General features: G+C 49.1%; 5 non-coding genes and 2 pseudogenes across 5 annotated transcripts; all 7 read right to left on the reverse strand.

Annotated features, from left to right (window-relative positions):
- Positions 1 to 6,100: 6,100 nt before the first annotated feature.
- Positions 6,101 to 6,219, reverse strand: LOC125966198 (5S ribosomal RNA; annotated as a pseudogene).
- Positions 6,220 to 6,851: 632 nt separating this feature from the next.
- On the reverse strand, positions 6,852 to 6,970 carry LOC125966176 (5S ribosomal RNA). The gene has a single exon (XR_007480159.1). It is a non-coding gene; the product is annotated as a 5S ribosomal RNA (ribosomal RNA).
- A 2,942-nt stretch (positions 6,971 to 9,912) lies between these two features.
- On the reverse strand, positions 9,913 to 10,031 carry LOC125966215 (5S ribosomal RNA; annotated as a pseudogene).
- Positions 10,032 to 10,903: 872 nt separating this feature from the next.
- Positions 10,904 to 11,022, reverse strand: LOC125966182 (5S ribosomal RNA). Its single transcript, XR_007480165.1, has one exon. It is a non-coding gene; the product is annotated as a 5S ribosomal RNA (ribosomal RNA).
- Positions 11,023 to 15,245: 4,223 nt separating this feature from the next.
- On the reverse strand, positions 15,246 to 15,364 carry LOC125966189 (5S ribosomal RNA). The gene has a single exon (XR_007480171.1). It is a non-coding gene; the product is annotated as a 5S ribosomal RNA (ribosomal RNA).
- A 1,226-nt stretch (positions 15,365 to 16,590) lies between these two features.
- Positions 16,591 to 16,709, reverse strand: LOC125966187 (5S ribosomal RNA). Its single transcript, XR_007480170.1, has one exon. It is a non-coding gene; the product is annotated as a 5S ribosomal RNA (ribosomal RNA).
- A 631-nt stretch (positions 16,710 to 17,340) lies between these two features.
- Positions 17,341 to 17,459, reverse strand: LOC125966194 (5S ribosomal RNA). The gene has a single exon (XR_007480176.1). It is a non-coding gene; the product is annotated as a 5S ribosomal RNA (ribosomal RNA).
- Positions 17,460 to 23,353: the final 5,894 nt, after the last annotated feature.

A 23,353-nucleotide genomic window follows, 5' to 3' on the forward strand; every position in this document is an offset into this window, starting at 1 on the left:
ATTCCAACATAATCATAGGATCAAACTAACCTGAAAACCCTAACATCTCCCTCCTGTTTTATCATATGATTATGCCACCCCAAACAACAACGATAAGCAAGAAAAAAAAAAAAACATATATACGTATAATGAAGAAAGTAGAATGGTAAAAATAAAAACAACAAACAATGATAGCAACACTTTCCAGTGAAGATGAGGCATTACCTCAAACTTATTGTGTAAGCGAAAAACCTGCTGGCCAGATGTTATTAGCAGGAAAATTCTTACACGGCCCCGTTGCCACAGGCGACCAGAATGCTATCAATAAAAAATAAAAAGAAAAACACAGAAACAGTACATCATTGTATCCATCACTTGTGAAGCTTTTCGATGGTCAAATCAACAAGTTTCCGTAATACATGCTCAACAGAACAGCATCTACGCAATCCACGTCTCATTATCATTATCACAACTGTCACGTCTAAGAAGTTGTATATGTGCCCGTGTTTTCGTCAGCTGATGATGTTCTAGTCTGTAGGTGAGGTCAGTCACACACAACGGCGCACACACTCGTGTCCAGTTGGCAGGCAGCATCGGACAACTCCTGTGACCACAAAACCATGATCCGTACTGAACAGGCACGTGCACTCATAGGATGCAGGTGAGGCAGTGCCTCTGAACTTCTGGCTGAAGTAGGTCCCGTCCGATGGTGCAGCCATGTTGGTAGTAGAGCCCTTACACCTTGAAAACGGCTCTCTCATCCTGGCACACAGCGGTGATGTCCAAAGCTCCCATCCAGTTTCCTCCTGGAGAGCAGTCGTCGTTAATGCATTTGTGGGTCCTGCAACCTTGGGTGCAACATGTGTAGTCAGCAAGACTTGGAATGGTCCCTCCCGTCGTGGCTGGCCCAGTTCCTTCCTTTGATGACCTCGATGTAGACCCAGTCTCCTGGATTGATGGGGTTGTCGACCTGTGAGGAGGAAAGATCAAGCGGCAGTAAATTTGTCTTTGACACAGTTTGAGCGTCCTGATCATATAATCTGCCAAGGACTGCTCTTCATCTGTTGTTTGCAACTCTCGTAGTCAATTGTAGTGCCCATTTAACTGGCAAATAGGAATGTTTGCGGGAAGAGTTTGAACACTTCCTAATGAGTCCCTTTAACCAAAAACTATTTATGACAGGGGCGTTCCCATTTATTGCCTCCTGGTTTAAAAGAGATTGTCTTATCCATGCCTTCTTTGTCCTCACACGCTCGCACCCACACAGGGTGTACACACACACACACACACGCACCCACGCAGACAAAGAGATTCTAATCCATCTCTCATGTAGCTTCTCTTGATAGAATCTCCTATTGGTAAATGTATAGCAGACGTTTTAGCATATAATCCCATACTCTGCTCTCTCACTTCTACTTTTTCATGTCGGTGCAGTCGTAGGTGGCCCCTATTGCAGTCATTGTCTTGTTAACTGTCGCCTTGTGACTCCTATGCATGACTGTGTGAATGTCAAAAATTGAACGTACCTAACTTTCTGACCATCCAACCTCCACTGTGGTATAAAAAACCTTACTATTGTATTGAGTAGGTACATTGAGCAACCTAGCTTCCTCCTGACTGCCAAATGTCCTGTTCTAAAATTTATATAACTCGACCTCTACGTCTTAAGCTTGATGAGCCAAAATATAAGATCTTGCTCTTGTTTCCTACCGTTTTAGTCTATTTGTTTTATCCAAATCCGTTCAATCTCTGATTATAATCTGTAGCCCTACGTATTTTTCAAATTTTTATTTATTTATTTATCAAATCTCCTCAGTTCTGTCAAACTCAGTGCACAATGAACCTCCCTTCCACTTTGAACCAAGCTTCACCAAATTTGGGAACGCCGTAGCAAGGAGTGCGATTTGGTTGTCAGACACTCCAAGTCCATATCTTTTTGCCGCACTTCACCCTATCGAGTTGGTGTTCTTTTGTTGTTGCTTCAGAGCGACCCCATCCATCACTCTTGAATGAGTCCATTGTTCAAATGAGTCAATTTTCATCATGGTGAGTTCCTCCGCTTTTCACTGTCTTTTCTCGTCCCCGAGGATGTTGTCTGTCCTCCGGACTGTACTTGTCCTCCTCCAAGCACAACAGCAGTCTTTTCTTGTCCTTCGCCAAAGGTCAAAGGTGCTTCAGAGCCAGGCACCATTTTGTGGTTGTTCACGGCTGCAGGCGAAGTCTCGGATTGGGTTTCAGGGACTCTGACACTGAGAATGACAGACTGGTTTGAACACTTGTAAGACTATCTCCAAATGTAGCTGCTTCCATCAATTTGCTGGTAATGTTTGTTTACCAAACTTCAAATTCTTCTAATAACAGCGGTCTCGTTTTTATATCGTAAATCCTGCAACTCATCCTATTTTTGAGCTACATTTTATCTATAGTTCCAATTTAATCGGACAGTATGTTGTCTTCAGTATCATTATTGAAAATCAACTCATCGAGGTCTGCGTTCCACATCAAGCCCTGATCTGTATGTCTTGACCTATCACATGTTATTGTCATGCTTGCTCAAAAATGTGACTTAGAGTATGGTGCTGTGAATTCTCAATCTCCCCAATGAAATTGGATCTCCCCTCGTAGTTCTTATCTTTCTCATGTTCCTGTTAGCCTGCAATTGTCCAAATCAAAAATGTTTTCTTTTAACTGTCTTTCTTTTGAACCTCTAAATCTCTCGTGTTGCTAAACTATCTACACCAGAACAAAAAAATTACCACAATATAACACCAAATATATTCGAAAATTCATTGTCATAAAGTGTTGTATTATTACTATCTTCCACTATCTGTCCTACTCACTCCCCCCCTTTTGAGGCTTGGCAACGCCCATGCCTCACACCTTGACAAACTTTTTGGGAGAATGCGTTCTTTACTACATACGATTCCATCATCATTTAATTTGACTTTCTTTCCAAAACGCTTCTCAATTTCTCAGTTCACACATCTTCTACATGTGTTACTGGTTCTCCAGTTTTTTTTGTTTTTTTTTTTTTTCTATCCAATTATTAATCCAAAAGCTACGTGTTTCTTTCTAACATTCAACCTGCTCAAAATCATTCTTTCATCAAAGTCGCTCTACTAATTTTCTATAGTAGTCGCCAACAACTTCAACCATTCAACCTGTAATTTCTTTTCATTCAGGCTATCATTCATCAATGTTCATTTGCATCTCACACGCAGTCTCCAAAAAGGAGTCTCTCTATCACATTGGTCCCAATTCATCCAAGCTCACCACACAACATTCATATATCATTTTCAACTTAGGTTTCCTGGTAGAACAATCCACCAATTCAAAAAAACTTAACTAGAACAAACAATTGGCAAATTAATCTGAAGTTTTTCTTTGTTTTTAAATTTGAAGAACTCAATCTCTCAGATTTAGCTTGCATTTAGAATTTTATATAATCTTATAACACAACCAATCAATTATTCCTATTAAATGTAGCATTGCAAAATCTTAAATTCACAATTTAGCTTCTTCCAATTCCTGAAAGCATGTTCTGTCATTTTTTTTTTTTTTTTTTCCGAATTCCTCATGTGGGCTCGACACTTTACATGCACTAGTGTGGATTAGTTTCTGCTTGCAAACAGATTTCTCTCTTTTTCCTCTCATTTTTATCTTTCAAAATCATTTCTGTTCTGCGGTGCAAATTGGATAAACCACAGTCTAGCAAAAAATTTTTTATACTAAAACTTTAGCCAATGTTCATCATTTTAACATATACGCACACACATGCACAGCTCTCGCATGCAAAAGGTAGTTCCCAGCAACAATGATTCGTCACAGGCTGGCCATTTCCTGTGGTCGATCATGAGCTGGTCCCTCCCATGCACACGAGGACAGCACATTCTAATTTTATTTATTTATCTTCTAGAAGCAAGTTGCATTCCTTTACCACTTGATTTGCATATCTTAACTTTAGAGTAACACAATTTGAGCTCTAGTCATTTGTAATTTGGGCACACAAACAGCATTGTCATACTTCTTGGATGGACAGGATTTCTAATAATCTAAAAAAAATTCTAATAATCTGACAATGACATGTTTTGCTGTCATATGGGCATCTATTCTTTCTTTCTCTGTATGAGCATAAGCGGTCAAAGAGGAGGAAGCTTGTCACGCTAAAAATTTTGCTTTTCTTCTGCTCCTTCCTCCACCCTTTGATTGATATTGTTTTGTAAAACGACACTCTCGTGCGAAGTGTCCTCGTCTCCCACAGTTCCAACAGTTGTCAGAATCTCGTGGGGGTTTTGAATTATATGGCGGCCTGCGACCTTGTTGGCCTCTACCTCTCCCTCTGCCTAGCTGGGACCCTTGGAAGAAGACTGTTGTATCTTCATCTAGTTCATCATCATCATTATCTAGATGAAATACATCAGAACTTTTGCCTTTTTTGATCACCTTTTCAGCATGTCTGGCCCATTGCATAGTTGTTGTCACACTTGCAACATCCACTTCCACCAAATGTTTCCTCACCCAGTTGCCTATTTCAGGGCAGAAATTAGTGAGGAGCGCATTTTTAAGCTGTTGTTGATAAGCACTCTCAGCTGTATCATTGAATGGGATGCCACTATGCACCCTGAATTCTTTTTCAAATCTCAATTGAATGGCGGCCTCATCACTTTTCAACTTTCTATCTTTTGTCTTTTGGATTTGTTCTCTTCTTTCTTGTGAAGCTTTCAACCACATTTTAGCACAATCCAATTCACTCTCTTTTCTTTTCTTTTTCAGTCCTATCTTCCTAGCCACACTGTCCTCCAAAACTTCAACCACTATCTTCCACACTTCAACTTTCAACTTCCCTTCTACACCATACTTTTTCTTCCACTTTGGCATGTATTGCATACAATTAAGAAATCTACTCGCCATGTAGTTCTCATCTCCGTCAAGAGGTAGAGATTTACCGTTTTTATTTCCCATCTTAATTTTAGTAGCTTAAGGTTTTACAATTTTTTTTCAATTTTTTTTTTTTCTTTGAGGATCCTCAATGCAGGTTTAAATTGACCTTCCAACAGATTACTAGCCAGTTTTATTGCCGTGGATCAACGCTAGAACTGCTTTTTAGTCAATTTATCCTACCAGTCACACACTCAATCACGCCGGATCCCGTCAATCCACCTCTGTCAGACGAAGGCAGACCTAAGATGCTGGCCCAGCGAAGAATTCTCTTCCCAGGACTTTCTTTTCCAGGTCCTCCTAATGGACGCTGGCTTGTCGACAATGCAGCACGTCCTCCTTCGCCGGTCAGATGGTGGGTATGAGGATCCCGGGTTTCGGCACCAAAATGTTAGAGATTTGCTCACTCCAACTTATTTTGCAAGAACCAAACAGAAGACAAGCAAGTTCTTTTAGACACCTGCAGGTGGAGAGTCCATTCGTCGCTGTCTGAACAGCGATTATCGAATGAAGTCTAAAAGTCTCCTCCCTGCAAGGGCATATTTATTAGGAGGAACAGAGTGGGGGTGAGTGGACAGGTTTGGTGAACCCCCGGCCTCTGATAAGATCAGAGCAGGGGGTGTTTTACACTGTTGTGGGAAACAGGCAAGACGTGATTGATTTAATCATTACATTGTGAGGGCCAGACGTGATTGATTTAATCATTACAGTCTACATTCCAACATAATCATAGGATCAAACTAACCTGAAAACCCTAACAACTAGTCTAAAAGAATCTGGCCGTAACTGGAATAGGGTTCTACGCGAATGCCCAACGGAAAAGTGAAGTGCACAAAACCTGCATTTGGCTGTATCAAAATAAATGTCATGAAAAAGGTAAAAACACTACATGGAAGCGCAATGTGTTGTGCTGGGTTCTTTTACAAGTAAAGACTGCTGCTTTGAGTTCACAGGGAGCCATGCTCTTTATTCACTGTACATAGTCTGTCCTCTAGCGGTAAAAACGTGAACTGCAATGCTATGGCTGTCGCCACACAATGTAGGTTTTAAACTCGTGTTGTAGTTTCAGTGTCGGAGTTCAAACTAGGCTTGCAGTTTCCGAATGCCATTCGTGATGGGTGCTGTAAAAAGTTCTTGGCTTAAACGATTGAAGTGCACATAAGAAAAAAAAAAAAAAAAAAAAAGCTTACGGTAACTGGTATTCCCAGGCGGTCTCCCATCCAAGTACTAACCAGGCCCAACCCTGCTTAGCCTCCGAGATCGGACGAGAGCGGGCGCTCTCAGGGTAGTATTGCCGTAAGCCGTGAAACCGCTCAGAATTTTTCATTTTATAGACACAATCGCCCCTGAAACCATGCCAAGCAGCGGCGGGACTTGATGGCTGTGGTAAAAGTTTCCTTTCACAATTGACGTGGGAAAAAAAAAAAAAAAAGGCTTTCAGCACCTGGTATTCCCGGACGGTCACCCTTCCCTTTTGTTTTTTTTTTTTGTTTTTTTTACAACCAGGGCCGAAACAGGCTTTCTTCCAAGGCTTTTGGTGTTTTCTAGAAACATGGCTATCATGAAAAGTTATTGACAGCTTTTTATGCGGTAGCACGAATTTGCCGTTGCGACCTGCATTTTGCTGAATCAAAATAAATGCCTTGAAAAGTTTAAAAACACTTCATGGAAGTGTTGTGTTGGGTTCTTTTACAAGTCAAGCCTGCTGCTTTGAGTTCACAGGGAGCCATGCTCACTGTACATAGTCTGCTCTCTAGCGGTAAAAAATTTAACTACAATGCTGTGGATGTCACCACATAATATAGCTTTCAAACTCGTGTTATAGTTTCAATGTCGGAGTTTAAATTAGGCTTGCTGTTTCCGGATGCCATTCGTGATGGGTGTTGTAAAAAATAGCTTCTTAAACGATTGAAGTGCACATAAGAAAAAGAAAAAGCTTACAGCACCTGGTATTCCCAGGCAGTCTCCCATCCAAGTACTAACCAGGCCCGACCCTGCTTAGCTTCCGAGATCGGACGAGATCGGGCGTTCTCAGGGTAGTATGGCCGTAAGCCGTGAGGTGACCCAACATTTTGCATTTTATAGACACAATCGCCCCTGAAACTAGCGAGCGAGCCAATGAAGCCTTCAAAACTGCTTCGGCACATGGAGACCAAGCATCCTGCATTAAAAGACAAAACTTAACCACTTCGGGTTTCATTGTCTCCGATTACGCCTGGATGGGACCGGCTCGTTTCTGAGAAACAAGCTCGGTGCTCCCAATAATTCAACGTAATGGTGACTTTTATTTTTATGTGGTTTATATTTGTTTTTATGCCAGTCGTATCATTTTATTTAATCGTATTTACCGTATTTGCCGGTGTACAGGTCGACTCGGTGTATAAGTCGACCCCCTAAAATTCGACGGAAATTTACGATTTTATGATATATCCTTTGTATAAGTCGAGCTCAATTGTTGCATTATATTAAACTTCAAAATTCAATATGCGAAATTTATTGACGAAATGTGTTCAAATTCTGGGAGGCCGTGCGCATGCTGCTGTTTATAAGCACCGCGGAGGAGATCGCGGCCGGCGAGCTCGCGCACGCCGCCCGGCACCAACGGGAGGCCGGAAATAGCTCCAACCCGAGCGGATCGGCACTTTATAAGCACCGCGGAGGAGATCGCGGCGCCTCATTGGACTTCCAGCCGCCGGCGAGCTCGCGCACCCGCCCGGCACATCCGGGAGGCCGTGCGCACGAGCCAAGTGGCCGAAAATAGCCCCCGCCGAGCGGATCGGCTGTTTATAAGCACCGCGGAGGTGGTCGCGGCGCCTCATTCGACTTCCAGCGGCCGGCGAGCTCGCGCACCCGCCCGGCACATCCGGGAGGCCGTGCGCACGAGCCAAGTGGCCGAAAATAGCCCCCGCCGAGCGGATCGGCTGTTTATAAGCACCGCGGAGGTGGTCGGGCGCCTCATTCGACTTCCAGCGGCCGGCGAGCTCGCGCACCCGCCCGGCACATCCGGGAGGCCGTGCGCACGAGCCAAGTGGCCGAAAATAGCCCCCGCCGAGCGGATCGGCTGTTTATAAGCACCGCGGAGGTGGTCGCGGCGCCTCATTCGACTTCCAGCGGCCGGCGAGCTCGCGCACCCGCCCGGCACATCCGGGAGGCCGTGCGCACGAGCCAAGTGGCCGAAAATAGCCTCCGCCGAGCGGATCGGCTGTTTATAAGCACCGCGGAGGTGGTCGCGGCGCCTCATTCGACTTCCAGCGGCCGGCGAGCTCGCGCACCCGCCCGGCACATCCGGGAGGCCGTGCGCACGAGCCAAGTGGCCGAAAATAGCCCCCGCCGAGCGGATCGGCTGTTTATAAGCACCGCGGAGGTGGTCGCGGCGCCTCATTCGACTTCCAGCGGCCGGCGAGATCGCGCACCCGCCCGGCACATCCGGGAGGCCGTGCGCACGAGCCAAGTGGCTGAAAATAGCCCCCGCCGAGCGGATCGGCTGTTTATAAGCACCGCGGAGGTGGTCGCGGCGCCTCATTCGACTTCCAGCGGCCGGCGAGCTCGCGCACCCGCCCGGCACATCCGGGAGGCCGTGCGCACGAGCCAAGTGGCCGAAAATAGCCCCCGCCGAGCGGATCGGCTGTTTATAAGCACCGCGGAGGTGGTCGCGGCGCCTCATTCGACTTACAGCGGTCGGCGAGCTCGCGCACCCGCCCGGCACATCCGGGAGGCCGTGCGCACGAGCCAAGTGGCCGAAAATAGCCCCCGCCGAGCGGATCGGCTGTTTATAAGCAACGCGGAGGTGGTCGCGGCGCCTCATTCGACTTCCAGCGGCCGGCGAGCTCGCGCACCCGCCCGGCACATCCGGGTGGCCGTGCGCACGAGCCAAGTGGCCGAAAATAGCCCCCGCCGAGCGGATCGGCTGTTTATAAGCACCGCGGAGGTGGTCGCGGCGCCTCATTCGACTTCCAGCGGCCGGCGAGCTCGCGCACCCGCCCGGCACATCCGGGAGGCCGTGCGCACGAGCCAAGTGGCCGAAAATAGCCCCCGCCGAGCGGATCGGCTGTTTATAAGCACCGCGGAGGTGGTCGCGGCGCCTCATTCGACTTCCAGCGGCCGGCGAGCTCGCGCACCCGCCCGGCACATCCGGGAGGCCGTGCGCACGAGCCAAGTGGCCGAAAATAGCCCCCGCCGAGCGGATCGGCGGTTTATAAACACCGCGGAGGTGGTCGCGGCGCCTCATTCGACTTCCAGCGGGCCGCGCACTCGCGCACGCCGCCCGGTTCAAATTTTCTAAGTGCAACGCACAATGAGATGCATGAGAAACGGCCTTGGTTACCATCACATTTGAAGCGATGAATACGAAGTTAAATTTTATGACTCGGTGTATAAGTCGAGGTCGATTTTTTTCGGTCGATTTTGGATCGAAAAAGGTCGACCAATACACCGGCAAATACGGTATATATACTTATTATAAATGTAGTATTTATTTATATTGATTTATTGTTTATTTATATATATAAAGGCAGGTCCGCAAAAATATTTCTGACGCGTAGCCGGTCCGTGGCGCAAGAAAGGTTGGGGACCACTAGTCTAAAAGAATCTGGCCGTAACTGGAATAGGGTTCTACGCGAATGCCCAACGGAAAAGTGAAGTGCACAAAACCTGCATTTGGCTGTATCAAAATAAATGTCATGAAAAAGGTAAAAACACTACATGGAAGCGCAATGTGTTGTGCTGGGTTCTTTTACAAGTAAAGACTGCTGCTTTGAGTTCACAGGGAGCCATGCTCTTTATTCACTGTACATAGTCTGTCCTCTAGCGGTAAAAACGTGAACTGCAATGCTATGGCTGTCGCCACACAATGTAGGTTTTAAACTCGTGTTGTAGTTTCAGTGTCGGAGTTCAAACTAGGCTTGCAGTTTCCGAATGCCATTCGTGATGGGTGCTGTAAAAAGTTCTTGGCTTAAACGATTGAAGTGCACATAAGAAAAAAAAAAAAAAAAAAAAAGCTTACGGTAACTGGTATTCCCAGGCGGTCTCCCATCCAAGTACTAACCAGGCCCGACCCTGCTTAGCCTCCGAGATCGGACGAGAGCGGGCGCTCTCAGGGTAGTATTGCCGTAAGCCGTGAGACCGCTCAGAATTTTTCATTTTATAGACACAATCGCCCCTGAAACCATGCCAAGCAGCGGCGGGACTTGATGGCTGTGGTAAAAGTTTCCTTTCACAATTGACGTGGGAAAAAAAAAAAAAAAAAGGCTTTCAGCACCTGGTATTCCCGGACGGTCACCCTTCCCTTTTGTTTTTTTTTTTGTTTTTTTTACAACCAGGGCCGAAACAGGCTTTCTTCCAAGGCTTTTGGTGTTTTCTGGAAACATGGCTATCATGAAAAGTTATTGACAGCTTTTTATGCGGTAGCACGAATTTGCCGTTGCGACCTGCATTTTGCTGAATCAAAATAAATGCCTTGAAAAGTTTAAAAACACTTCATGGAAGTCACTTCACTGGTTTCTTTTATATCAAACAAATTGTTTTAGGTTATTCACCTGACATGTTTCGGCGGTTTCTTCCGCCTTCATCAGAGTGTCACAGATGTGATGGTGACGCGTCTTTATCAGCTGATGGATCAACATGTCAGGTGAATAACCTAAAACAATTTGTTTGATATAAAAGAAACCAGTGAAGTGATTAAATAAGGAAAAACAAAATGAACTTAGTACAATTACTTCATGGAAGTGTTGTGTTGGGTTCTTTTACAAGTCAAGCCTGCTGCTTTGAGTTCACAGGGAGCCATGCTCACTGTACATCGTCTGCTCTCTAGCGGTAAAAAATTTAACTACAATGCTGTGGATGTCACCACATAATATAGCTTTCAAACTCGTGTTATAGTTTCAATGTCGGAGTTTAAATTAGGCTTGCTGTTTCCGGATGCCATTCGTGATGGGTGTTGTAAAAAATAGCTTCTTAAACGATTGAAGTGCACATAAGAAAAAGAAAAAGCTTACAGCACCTGGTATTCCCAGGCGGTCTCCCATCCAAGTACTAACCAGGCCCGACCCTGCTTAGCTTCCGAGATCGGACGAGATCGGGCGTTCTCAGGGTAGTATGGCCGTAAGCCGTGAGGTGACCCAACATTTTGCATTTTATACACACAATCGCCCCTGAAACTAGCGAGCGAGCCAATGAAGCCTTCAAAACTGCTTCGGCACATGGAGACCAAGCATCCTGCATTAAAGACAAACCTTAACCACTTCGGGTTTCATTGTCTCCGATTACGCCTGGATGGGACCGGCTCGTTTCTGAGAAACAAGCTCGGTGTGTCAGGAATGAGTTGAGCCAGGGCGACCAAATGCAGCTTGAACCAGGATTTATTGCAGGGAAAAGGAGTTGGAAGGGAGGCAGGTGGGGAACGAACGACACAGACGGGAGGAAGACTCACGGCCAGCAAAACAGACAGACTGACCGACATGAAGTCCCCTTGGACCAGATTAAAATTCTGACCGTGAGCCTTCAGACAGACCGAGGGAAAACCAGATGACACGAACAGGAACACTGGGCACGAACAGGAATGGACACAACAGTAGACACCGACAGGGAGAAACACACAGGCAGGGCTTAAATACACAGGGTAACAAGAGGAAGCAGGTGACAGACATTACGGTAACGAAAGGGGTGTGGCTGAGCGAAGTGGCACGGGCGTGACAGTACCCCCCCCACAAGGGACGGCTCCCGACGTCCCAAAAAAGAAAAAAAATCCAAGACTGTCCAACATGGGCCGGGAGGAAATGGGGAGGTGGCCGCACGTCACACACCGCCGAAGGCCGACTGGGTGACGGCCGCTGGATCCACGCCGCCGGAACTGGTGGCGGCCGCAGCATCCGCGCCGTCGGGACTGGATCGGGGGGCGGCCGCGTGTCATGCGCCGTTGAAGCCGACTGGGTGACGGCCGCTGGATCTGCGCCGCCGGAACTGGTGGCGGCCGCAGCATCCGCGCCGTCGGGACTGGGTCGGGGGGCGGCCGTGCGTCATGCACCGTTGAAGGCCGACGGTGACAGCCGCTGGATCCGCGCCGCCGGAACAAGTGGCGGCCGCTGGATCCGCGCCGTCGGATCTGTTTTGGGGGGGGGGGCAACCGTGCATCTTGCGTCGCTTGAACTCATCTCCTTGGCGACCATGCAGCAGTTGCGGGAGCCGGCAAAGGGTTGGTCCAAGCGCTGGTCGCTGTGATGGTCGGTGTCTTCTGTCAGGAATGAGTTGAGCCAGGGCGACCAAATGCAGCTTGAACCAGGATTTATTGCAGGGAAAAGGAGTTGGAAGGGAGGCAGGTGGGGAACGAACGACACAGACGGGAGGAAGACTCACGGCCAGCAAAACAGACAGACTGACCGACATGAAGTCCCCTTGGACAAGATTAAAATTCTGACCGTGAGCCTTCAGACAGACCGAGGGAAAACCAGATGACACGAACAGGAACACTGGGCACGAACAGGAATGGACACAACAGTAGACACCGAACAGGGAGAAACACACAGGCAGGGCTTAAATACACAGGGTAACAAGAGGAAGCAGGTGACAGACATTACGGTAACGAAAGGGGTGTGGCTGAGCGAAGTGGCACGGGCGTGACACGGTGCTCCCAATAATTCAACGTAATGGTGACTTTTATTTTGATGTGGTTTATATTTGTTTTTATGCCAGTCGTATCATTTTATTTAATCGTATTTACCGTATTTGCCGGTGTACAGGTCGACTCGGTGTATAAGTCGACCCCCTAAAATTCGACGGAAATTTACGATTTTATGATATATCCTTTGTATAAGTCGAGCTCAATTGTTGCATTATATTAAACTTCAAAATTCAATATGCGAAATTTATTGACGAAATGTGTTCAAATTCTGGGAGGCCGTGCGCATGCTGCTGTTTATAAGCACCGCGGAGGAGATCGCGGCCGGCGAGCTCGCGCACGCCGCCCGGCACCAACGGAAGGCCGGAAATAGCTCCAAGCCGAGCGGATCGGCACTTTATAAGCACCGCGGAGGAGATCGCGGCGCCTCATTCGACTTCCAGCCGCCGGCGAGCTCGCGCACCCGCCCGGCACATCCGGGAGGCCGTGCGCACGAGCCAAGTGGCCGAAAATAGCCCCCGCCGAGCGGATCGGCTGTTTATAAGCACCGCGGAGGTGGTCGCGGCGCCTCATTCGACTTCCAGCGGCCGGCGAGCTCGCGCACCCGCCCGGCACATCCGGGAGGCCGTGCGCACGAGCCAAGTGGCCGAAAATAGCCCCCGCCGAGCGGATCGGCTGTTTATAAGCACCGCGGAGGTGGTCGCGGCGCCTCATTCGACTTCCAGCGGCCGGCGAGCTCGCGCACCCGCCCGGCACATCCGGGAGGCCGTGCGCACGAGCCAAGTGGCCGAAAATAGCCCCCGCCGAGCGGATCGGCTGTTTATAAGCACCGCGGAGGTGGTCGCGGCGCCTCATTCGACTTCCAGCGGCCGGCGAGATCGCGCACCCGCCCGGCACATCCGGGAGGCCGTGCGCACGAGCCAAGTGGCCGAAAATAGCCCCCGCCGAGCGAATCGGCTGTTTATAAGCACCGCGGAGGTGGTCGCGGCGCCTCATTCGACTTCCAGCGGCCGGCGAGCTCGCGCACCCGCCCGGCACATCCGGGAGGCCGTGCGCACGAGCCAAGTGGCCGAAAATAGCCCCCGCCGAGCGGATCGGCTGTTTATAAGCACCGCGGTGGTGGTCGCGGCGCCTCATTCGACTTAAAGCGGCCGGCGAGCTCGCGCACCCGCCCGGCACATCCGGGAGGCCGTGCGCACGAGCCAAGTGGCCGAAAATAGCCCCCGCCGAGCGGATCGGCTGTTTATAAGCACCGCGGAGGTGGTCGCGGCGCCTCATTCGACTTCCAGCGGCCGGCGAGCTCGCGCACCCGCCCGGCACATCCGGGAGGCCGTGCGCACGAGCCAAGTGGCCGAAAATAGCCCCCGCCGAGCGGATCGGCTGTTTATAAGCACCGCGGAGGTGGTCGCGGCGCCTCATTCGACTTCCGGCGGGCGGCGAGCTCGCGCACCCGCCCGGCACATCCGGGAGGCCGTGCGCACGAGCCAAGTGGCCGAAAATAGCCCCCGCCGAGCGGATCGGCTGTTTATAAGCACCGCGGAGGTGGTCGCGGCGCCTCATTCGACTTCCAGCGGCCGGCGAGCTCGCGCACCCGCCCGGCACATCCGGGAGGCCGTGCGCACGAGCCAAGTGGCCGAAAATAGCCCCCGCCGAGCGGATCGGCTGTTTATAAGCACCGCGGAGGTGGTCGCGGCGCCTCATTCGACTTCCAGCGGCCGGCGAGCTCGCGCACCCGCCCGGCACATCCGGGAGGCCGTGCGCACGAGCCAAGTGGCCGAAAATAGCCCCCGCCGAGCGGATCGGCTGTTTATAAGCACCGCGGAGGTGGTCGCGGCGCCTCATTCGACTTCCGGCGGGCGGCGAGCTCGCGCACCCGCCCGGCACATCCGGGAGGCCGTGCGCACGAGCCAAGTGGCCGAAAATAGCCCCCGCCGAGCGGATCGGCTGTTTATAAGCACCGCGGAGGTGGTCGCGGCGCCTCATTCGACTTCCAGCGGGCCGCGCACTCGCGCACGCCGCCCGGTTCAAATTTTCTAAGTGCAACGCACAATGAGATGCATGAGAAACGGCCTTGGTTACCATCACATTTGAAGCGATGAATACGAAGTTAAATTTTATGACTCGGTGTATAAGTCGAGGTCGATTTTTTTCGGTCGATTTTGGATCGAAAAAGGTCGACCAATACACCGGCAAATACGGTATATATACTTATTATAAATGTAGTATTTATTTATATAGATTTATTGTTTATTTATATATATAAAGGCAGGTCCGCAAAAATATTTCTTACGCGTAGCCGGTCCGTGGCGCAAGAAAGGTTGGGGACCACTAGTCTAAAAGAATCTGGCCGTAACTGGAATAGGGTTCTACGCGAATGCCCAACGGAAAAGTGAAGTGCACAAAACCTGCATTTGGCTGTATCAAAATAAATGTCATGAAAAAGGTAAAAACACTACATGGAAGCGCAATGTGTTGTGCTGGGTTCTTTTACAAGTAAAGACTGCTGCTTTGAGTTCACAGGGAGCCATGCTCTTTATTCACTGTACATAGAGGTTTTGAACTCGTGTTGTAGTTTCAGTGTCGGAGTTCAAACTAGGCTTGCAGTTTCCGAATGCCATTCGTGATGGGTGCTGTAAAAAGTTCTTGGCTTAAACGATTGAAGTGCACATAAGAAAAAAAAAAAAAAGAGCTTGAAGTGCACATAAGAAAAAGAAAAAGCTTACAGCACCTGGTATTCCCAGGCAGTCTCCCATCCATGTACTGACCAGGCCCGACCCTGCTTAGCTTCCGAGATCAGACGAGATCAGGCGTTCTCAGGGTAGTATGGCCGTAAGCCGTGAGGTGACCCAACATTTTGCATTTTATAGACACAATCGCCCCTGAAACTAGCGAGCAAGCCAATGAAGCCTTCAAAACTGCTTCGGCACATGGAGACCAAGCATCCTGCATTAAAAGACAAACCTTAACCACTTTGGGTTTCATTGTCTCCGATTACGCCTGGATGGGACCGGCTCGTTTCTGAGAAACAAGCTCGGTGCTCCAAATAATTCAACGTAATGGTGACTTTTATTTTTATGTGGTTTATATTTGTTTTTATGCCAGTCGTATCATTTTATTTAATCCTATTTATATATATTTATTATAAATGTAGTATTTATTTATATAGATTTATCCATCCATCCATCCATCCATCCATTTTCTGAACCGCTTAGTCCCCACGGGGGTTGCGGGCGTGCTGGAGCCTATCCCAGCCGTCATCGGGCAGTAGGCGGGGGACACCCTGAACTGGTTGCCAGCCAATCGCAGGGCACACAGAGACAGACAACCAATCGCACTCACACTCACACCTAGGGACAATTTGGTCTTCAATCGGCCTACCAAGCATGTTTTTGGAATGTGGGAGGAAACCGGAGTGCCCGGAGAAAACCCACGCGGGCCCGGGGAGAACATGCAAACTCCACACAGGGAGGGCCGGAGGTGGAATCGAACCCGCACCCTCCTAACTGTGAGGCGGACGTGCTACCCAGTGCGCCACCGAGCCGCCTATATAGATTTATTGTTTATTTATATATATAAAGGCAGGTCCGCAAAAATATTTCTGACGCGTAGCCGGTCCGTGGCGCAAGAAAGTTTGGGGACCACTAGTCTAAAAGAATCTGGCCGTAACTGGAATAGGGTTCTACGCGAATGCCCAACGGAAAAGTGAAGTGCACAAAACCTGCATTTGGCTGTATCAAAATAAATGTCATGAAAAAGGTAAAAACACTACATGGAAGCACAATGTGTTGTGCTGGGATCTTTTACAAGTAAAGACTGCTGCTTTGAGTTCACAGGGAGCCATGCTCTTTATTCACTGTACATAGTCTGTCCTCTAGCGGTAAAAACGTGAACTGCAATGCTATGGCTGTCGCCACACAATGTAGGTTTTAAACTCGTGTTGTAGTTTCAGTGTCGGAGTTCAAACTAGGCTTGCAGTTTCCGAATGCCATTCTTGACGGGTGCTGTAAAAAGTTCTTGGCTTAAACGATTGAAGTGCACATAAGAAAAAAAAAAAAAAAAAAAGCTTACGGTAACTGGTATTCCCAGGCGGTCTCCCATCCAAGTACTAACCAGGCCCGACCCTGCTTAGCCTCCGAGATCGGACGAGATCGGGCGCTCTCAGGGTAGTATGGCCGTAAGCCGTGAGACCGCTCAGAATTTTTCATTTTATAGACACAATCGCCCCTGAAACCATGCCAAGCAGCGGCGGGACTTGATGGCTGTGGTAAAAGTTTCCTTTCACAATTGACGTGGGAAAAAAAAAAAAAAAAAAGGCTTTCAGCACCTGGTATTCCCGGACGGTCACCCTTCCCTTTTGTTTTTTTTTGTTTTTTTTACAACCAGGGCCGAAACAGTCTTTCTTCCAAGGCTTTTGGTGTTTTCTGGAAACATGGCTATCATGAAAAGTTATTGACAGCTTTTTATGCGGTAGCACGAATTTGCCGTTGCGACCTGCATTTTGCTGAATCAAAATAAATGCCTTGAAAAGTTTAAAAACACTTCATGGAAGTGTTGTGTTGGGTTCTTTTACAAGTCAAGCCTGCTGCTTTGAGTTCACAGGGAGCCATGCTCACTGTACATAGTCTGCTCTCTAGCGGTAAAAAATTTAACTACAATGCTGTGGATGTCACCACATAATATAGCTTTCAAACTCGTGTTATAGTTTCAATGTCGGAGTTTAAATTAGGCTTGCTGTTTCCGGATGCCATTCGTGATGGGTGTTGTAAAAAATAGCTTCTTAAACGATTGAAGTGCACATAAGAAAAAGAAAAAGCTTACAGCACCTGGTACTCCCAGGCGGTCTCCCATCCAAGTACTAACCAGGCCCAACCCTGCTTAGCTTCCGAGATCGGACGAGATCGGGCGTTCTCAGGGTAGTATGGCCGTAAGCCGTGAGGTGACCCAACATTTTGCATTTTATAGACACAATCGCCCCTGAAACTAGCGAGCGAGCCAATGAAGCCTTCAAAACTCCTTCGGCACATGGAGACCAAGCATCCTGCATTAAAAGACAAACCTTAACCACTTCGGGTTTCATTGTCTCCGATTACGCCTGGATGGGACCGGCTCGTTTCTGAGAAACAACAAGGAGAAGAACACCCATGTTCGGATGCTGTTCCTGGACTTCAGCTCAGCGTTTAACACCATCATCCCACAGCATCTAGTAGGAAAATTGGAACACCTGGGCTTCAACACCCCCCTTCGCAACTGGCTGCTAGACTTCCTCACCAACAGACCTCAGTCAGTCCGGGTCGGACAGAACACCTCTGATGTCATCACCCTCAGCACAGGCTCCCCTCAGGGCTGCGTCCTGAGCCCCCTGCTGTTCACCCTGATGACACACGACTGCGTCCCCAGGTTCACCACCAATCACATCGTGAAGTTCGCAGACGACACAACGGCGGTGGGGCTCATCAGAGACAACAACGACCTGGACTACAGAGAGGAGGTGGAGCAGCTGGTGGGCTGGTGCAGAGACAACAGCCTGATCCTGAATGTGGAGAAGATGAAGGAGATCATCGTCGACTTCAGGAAAAACCAGCCTCACCACGCTCCACTGATCATCAACAGCTCAGCTGTGGAGGTGGTCAGCAGCACCAAATTCCTGGGGGTCCACATCACAGAAGACCTCACCTGGACTATGAACACTACGGCACTGATCAAGAGGGCACAGAAGCGCTTGTACTTCCTGCGGAGGATGAGGAGAGCCCACCTGCCCCCACCCATCATGAGGACGTTCTACAGGAGCACCATAGAGAGCATTCTGACAAGCTGACTCTCTGTGTGGTGTGGAGGCTGCACCGCCTCCGATTGGAAGAACGTGAGGAGAGTGGTGAGGACAGCAGAGAGGATCATAGGGGCTCCTCTTCCCTCCATTCAGGACATTTCATCTCAGCGCTGCATGTCCCGTGCCCGTAACATCATCAATGACCCATCACACCCCCACCATGGACTGTTCTCCCTGCTGCCCTCTGGGAAGAGGTTTCGCACAATCCGCTGCAGGTCCACCAGGTTCTGCAACAGCTTTTTCCCTGCTGTCATCAGACTGTTGAACATTAGAACTGTTGAGCTCTAAACTGAACTCTGCATCACACATTCACAGAACTGTACTTTATGACACTACGGACCTCTATCTTGCACTATCTCGCACTACCAACTTTACTGAACTTGTGTAAACCCTTTAAATAGAAGTTTAATACATGGTTTAGCATTCCTCTGCACACTCTTGAATACTGTTTTGCCTACTTGCACTATTGCATAATTAGCACTGCTGCACTTTATACTTATTTGTAATATATATATATATACAGTATATGTATATATATATTTTCATAGGATATGTTACTTCTATTCAACTGCAATATCACTACTTTGTTGTAAGCCGTGTGCAACGAAATTTCGTTTTGTATGCACCATGTGCAGACAAGATGACAATAAAGTTTGTCTAAGTCATGTCAGGTCAGCTGTCTGGAGAGAGAGAGAAGTCAGGACCTGCGGGCGGAGCACCACCGTGCCACCGCCGCCATGACGGAACTCAAAAGCAAACTCCATGAGGAGAAGCAGAAAGAGTTAGCCGTTACCAGGGAGACATTACTGCGGCAGCATGAAATGGAGCTGATGAGAGTGATCAAAATCAAAGATGGAGAGATCCAGCGACTGAATGCCTTGGTCCTCAGCCTGAGGGACGGCTCCATGGACAAGGTGATCCGCTCAATCCGTGTCTGACTATCCGCACGCCACGTCGGGCTCCGATGCGGCCGCTACCGTATTGTGTAGCTTGTCCTCAGTAAGCGTCGCGGCGCTCCGTTGCGGTCTCAACGGCCCGATGTGGCGCAATGTCTGCTCAGGTGAGGAGCGGGGGCGCTTTGCTGGCGGAAGTGGAGGAGACGCGGCGGTGTCGGGAGACCGAGCGGTGTCGCCTCCACCAGGAGCGCGGAAGAAGCCCTGGCAGCGGCCCAGCAGGCCTGGCAGTCCCGAGCGGCCGAGCTCCGATCGGCTCATCACCAGCATCGGGAGGAGCTGAGCCGAACCAAGAGAGACTGCGAGAGGGAGATCCGCCGACTGGTAGGACTGATCAGATGCGCGGTGCGTGGCTATGTTCCCAATTTCGTTGTATACCTGCAGTGCAATGACACCTAAGGCATTCTATTCTATTCTATTTCACAAGAAGAAAACGTCCGGTTGCTCGCTTCGCTTTTGTCACAGCAATGGTGTTCTAGTCGATTCAAGATAAAAATTGGCCGGTTGCTCTCTTTGTTTTTGTCACAATTCTGGCAAATGAGTTTGCCCGCCTGCCTGAGCGCTCCCCGTTTGTACATCCAGATGGATGAGATCAAGCTGAAAGACAGAGCGGTTAGTGTTTTGGATAAATCCCTGGGGCCGGCCACGTCCACCGCCTTCAGCTGCAGACTCAGGCTGCCGAGCAGCAGATCGCTGCCCTGAGGGATTCCCAAAGGGCGGGCCTAAACTACCCTGGAAGTGGGGTCAACGGCGCTACTAGCAATCCTCTTCATAGCGTAAGCCACCTCATCACACACTTGCAGTACGCATGACTTAGTTCGTTGCTGGAGGAAGGTAGCACAAAAACAGTTTTGAACTTTGAACGAGTGGTTGTGTGTGTGTGTTGCGGGGCGTTTTCAGTCTCAGGAGGATCGGGACACGCGAAGGTTTCATCTGAAAATCGCTGAGCTCAGCGCAGTCATCAGGAAACTGGAGGATCGAAACGCCCTGCTTTCTGAAGAGCGCAATGAACTGGTAATTTATTGACGGCACGCTTGAAGGTTTGCGCTACGTTTGATGCGCGCCATCCAGCGAGGCACCCATTGCGCTTGCTTATTAGTTGAGCGGCGCGGCGAGTCGGTTGCCTGGTAGATGTCTTTTATTGGGAGCCAAAGCCACGATTCCGTTCAAACCGATGCAAAAGGAATGGATACGTTCTGGCCCGCGTGTTGTGCGTCTTTCGCATCCCGCACTTCATGCTTGCAGCTTAAGCGACTGAGAGAAACAGAAAGCCAGTTTCTGCCACTCCTGTACAAAAACAAACGCCTGAGCAGGAAGAATGAAGAACTCTCACTGGTGCTGTGTCGCCTTGAAAACAAAGTGCGCTTTGTCACCCAGGAGAACGAGGAGATGGCAAGCTTGGTAAGTCGACGCGGACAACGGCGGCGTGCCAACAGAGTCCACTGCATTTGTGTTCCACAGAGAAGGCCTAGTTCGCTCAATGACCTGGAGCGCGGTTGCGGCCAGCAGGACGGTGAAATGGAGTTCCTTCAAGTTGTGGAGCAGCGGCACATCATCGACGACTTGTCCAAGGTCTTCAGGCAGGTGACTCGGTGCACGTACGGCAGCGCCGCGCTCGCTCGCTGTCGCCAGGAAACCTTTTCCGTCCAAAGCTTGGCCGGCGGCCGCCATCCAAAAAATTGGCCCCTTAAACTCCGACCTTTCAAGCAGGAGCATTGTGCGCACGCGTTTGAACACGCTTTAGACTTGTTTTGCCGTTTTCAGCAGCTCAAAGCTCCCGTTTTGTCAGCGCCTTTGCCACTCGCTGTGCGCTGAAAACGACGGACTCGCCCGGCTGCTCAGCCCGTCAACCATGAGCCGCGAGCGCGACGTCATTGTCCGTAGGCAGCTAGTGGCAAAATGCACCCTGTTAGAGTTGCGCTCGCTCCAACTTATTTTGCAAGAACCACACGGGAGACAAGTAAGTTCTTTTGGACACCTGCAGGTGGAGAGTCCATCCGTTGTACGAATGAAGTCTGACTCTCGGCTCCCGCACGAGCATTTTTATTAAGAGAAACAGGGTGGGTGTAAGAGTGGATTGAATAGAGAAAGCCCTTGACCTCTAGTCAAAACATAGCAAGGGATGTTTTACGACTTTGTGTAGGAAGGGATAAGCGATAGGGATAAATAAGGGATAAATAATATTATTTATTACAGGTTGCAGTCAAAGTCAAAGCAACATAATCATACGATAAAGATAATCTGGAAAACCCTGACACACCCTGTAGTTGTCACTTTTGGAAAAGACGAGCGTCCCTCCAATCATCGCCGGTGACGGGTTTTTCAGGCTCTGGAGACAGGAGCTCATGTCAGAAATGTCATCGTGAGTCGCGTTTGTTTCTGCGCCGGAGCCGTTCGTTCCCTTTGCATCCAAAGAATCTCAAAGGCGGATTATTTGTGTCGACAGGAGAGAGATTTGCTGCTACGATACCGACGTCGAGAATCTCTGAGGAGGAACAAAGCGTGAGGTCCTGCAAGGTGAGTCTGTTTGTTTGCGGCTGCTTGGTGTTGCGCAAGATGAAATGGCCTTTTTCTCGCTATCGTTCCTCTCGTCGATTCATCGTGAGGTGTCGCTTCAGTTTGTTCAGAGAGATGTTTGCTTCCGCGCCCGCAGGTCATCGAAACATTTTACGGCTACGACGAAGACGTGTTGGTGGACTCGGACGGATCGTCCTTGTCTTTTCACACCGACAGAACCCCCGACACGGAACCCGAAGAGGTAGCCCGCCATTTCTGCCAGCGTATTGGCGCCAAACATTCCTCTTCAGCCTGGAATCGGACTCGTCTTTGCGTCGCGGGTGCTTTGTCGCCGGTCTGACTGATTCTGGTACTAGTGCTGTGTTGCATTGGTGTGTGCATGAGGAGGCGGAGCTTCGCTACCGCCAGCTGACGCAAGAATATCAAGCGCTGCAACGAGCCTACGCTCTGCTAGCCCAGACCAGCGGAGGGGACTACGACGCCGAGAAGGAGATCAAGGTGGCGCCCCTTCCCGCAACCCCCGGCCGGGTCGCAGCCTCCCCGTTCTCACCCAGCCTCGGGTGTTCTCTGGTCTGAAAGGAGGAGGAGGAGCCTCCCTCCTCCTCCTTTCAGACCAGAGAAAAGCTGATGGTAGTGTCAAACGCACCTCTTTCAATAATCACTCTTCCCTTAAATATCTACGAAAGTTATTTAATTCTCTAACATGTTCGGAGTTACTTTTTACGCGGCCCGTCAAAAGGGGAAACGGGCCTGCGCCCTTCAAATAATTAAATTACTTTCAGTTCTACACCAAACCGATAATCCGATTCAAACACTTCCGTTAATTTATTCAGACGAAGCAAACTTTCAAACGGATTGAAATTCACTCGTGTCTCAAATAACTACGAAAGTTATTCAATTCTCTAAAATTGTCTGATGTTACTTTTATTTATTACGGTCCTATGTTATACCATAATAACCCCCCGCACATTAATCAAATTGTCAAATCAACCCCGAACCATCGATTGTACATTCAGTACAAATCAGCGCACAACAAAGTAGATGAATATACACAACACATTTATTGAAGAAACATGAAATAGAATTACAAATCTTAATCACTCCAGAAACCGAACAATTTCACCCACTGATACCCGTGTTAATAAAATCATTCAATCCCAGAACAATTCGATTGCAAAACACAGTTCATGAAAGAGGGAATCAATTTTTAGCCAAGCAAAGAAATCAAGAAGTAAAAATCACATTTGTGCTTCTCCAAACAATTTATGTCACGCCACTATTCTCATAGTGACGGGTCCCTTGATCGAATTGACTAACAATATTGCTTTAAGCTGTTACAGAATACATTTTTAGCCAAGCAAAGAAATCAAAAAGTAAAAATCACATTTGTGCGTCCATGCGTGACTCACAATCCGACACCGTGTTCCTGTTTTATTTCTATTTTAACTTGCTTAGCTTATTTTGGCCCCTTTTTTGGTCTCATGTTTTGGTCTGGCGCCATCTTTTGGACAAATTTGGAATTTCAGC

This window comes from Syngnathus scovelli, unplaced genomic scaffold (genome assembly GCF_024217435.2).
Source record: "Syngnathus scovelli strain Florida unplaced genomic scaffold, RoL_Ssco_1.2 HiC_scaffold_32, whole genome shotgun sequence".
Taxonomy (NCBI): domain Eukaryota; kingdom Metazoa; phylum Chordata; class Actinopteri; order Syngnathiformes; family Syngnathidae; genus Syngnathus; species Syngnathus scovelli.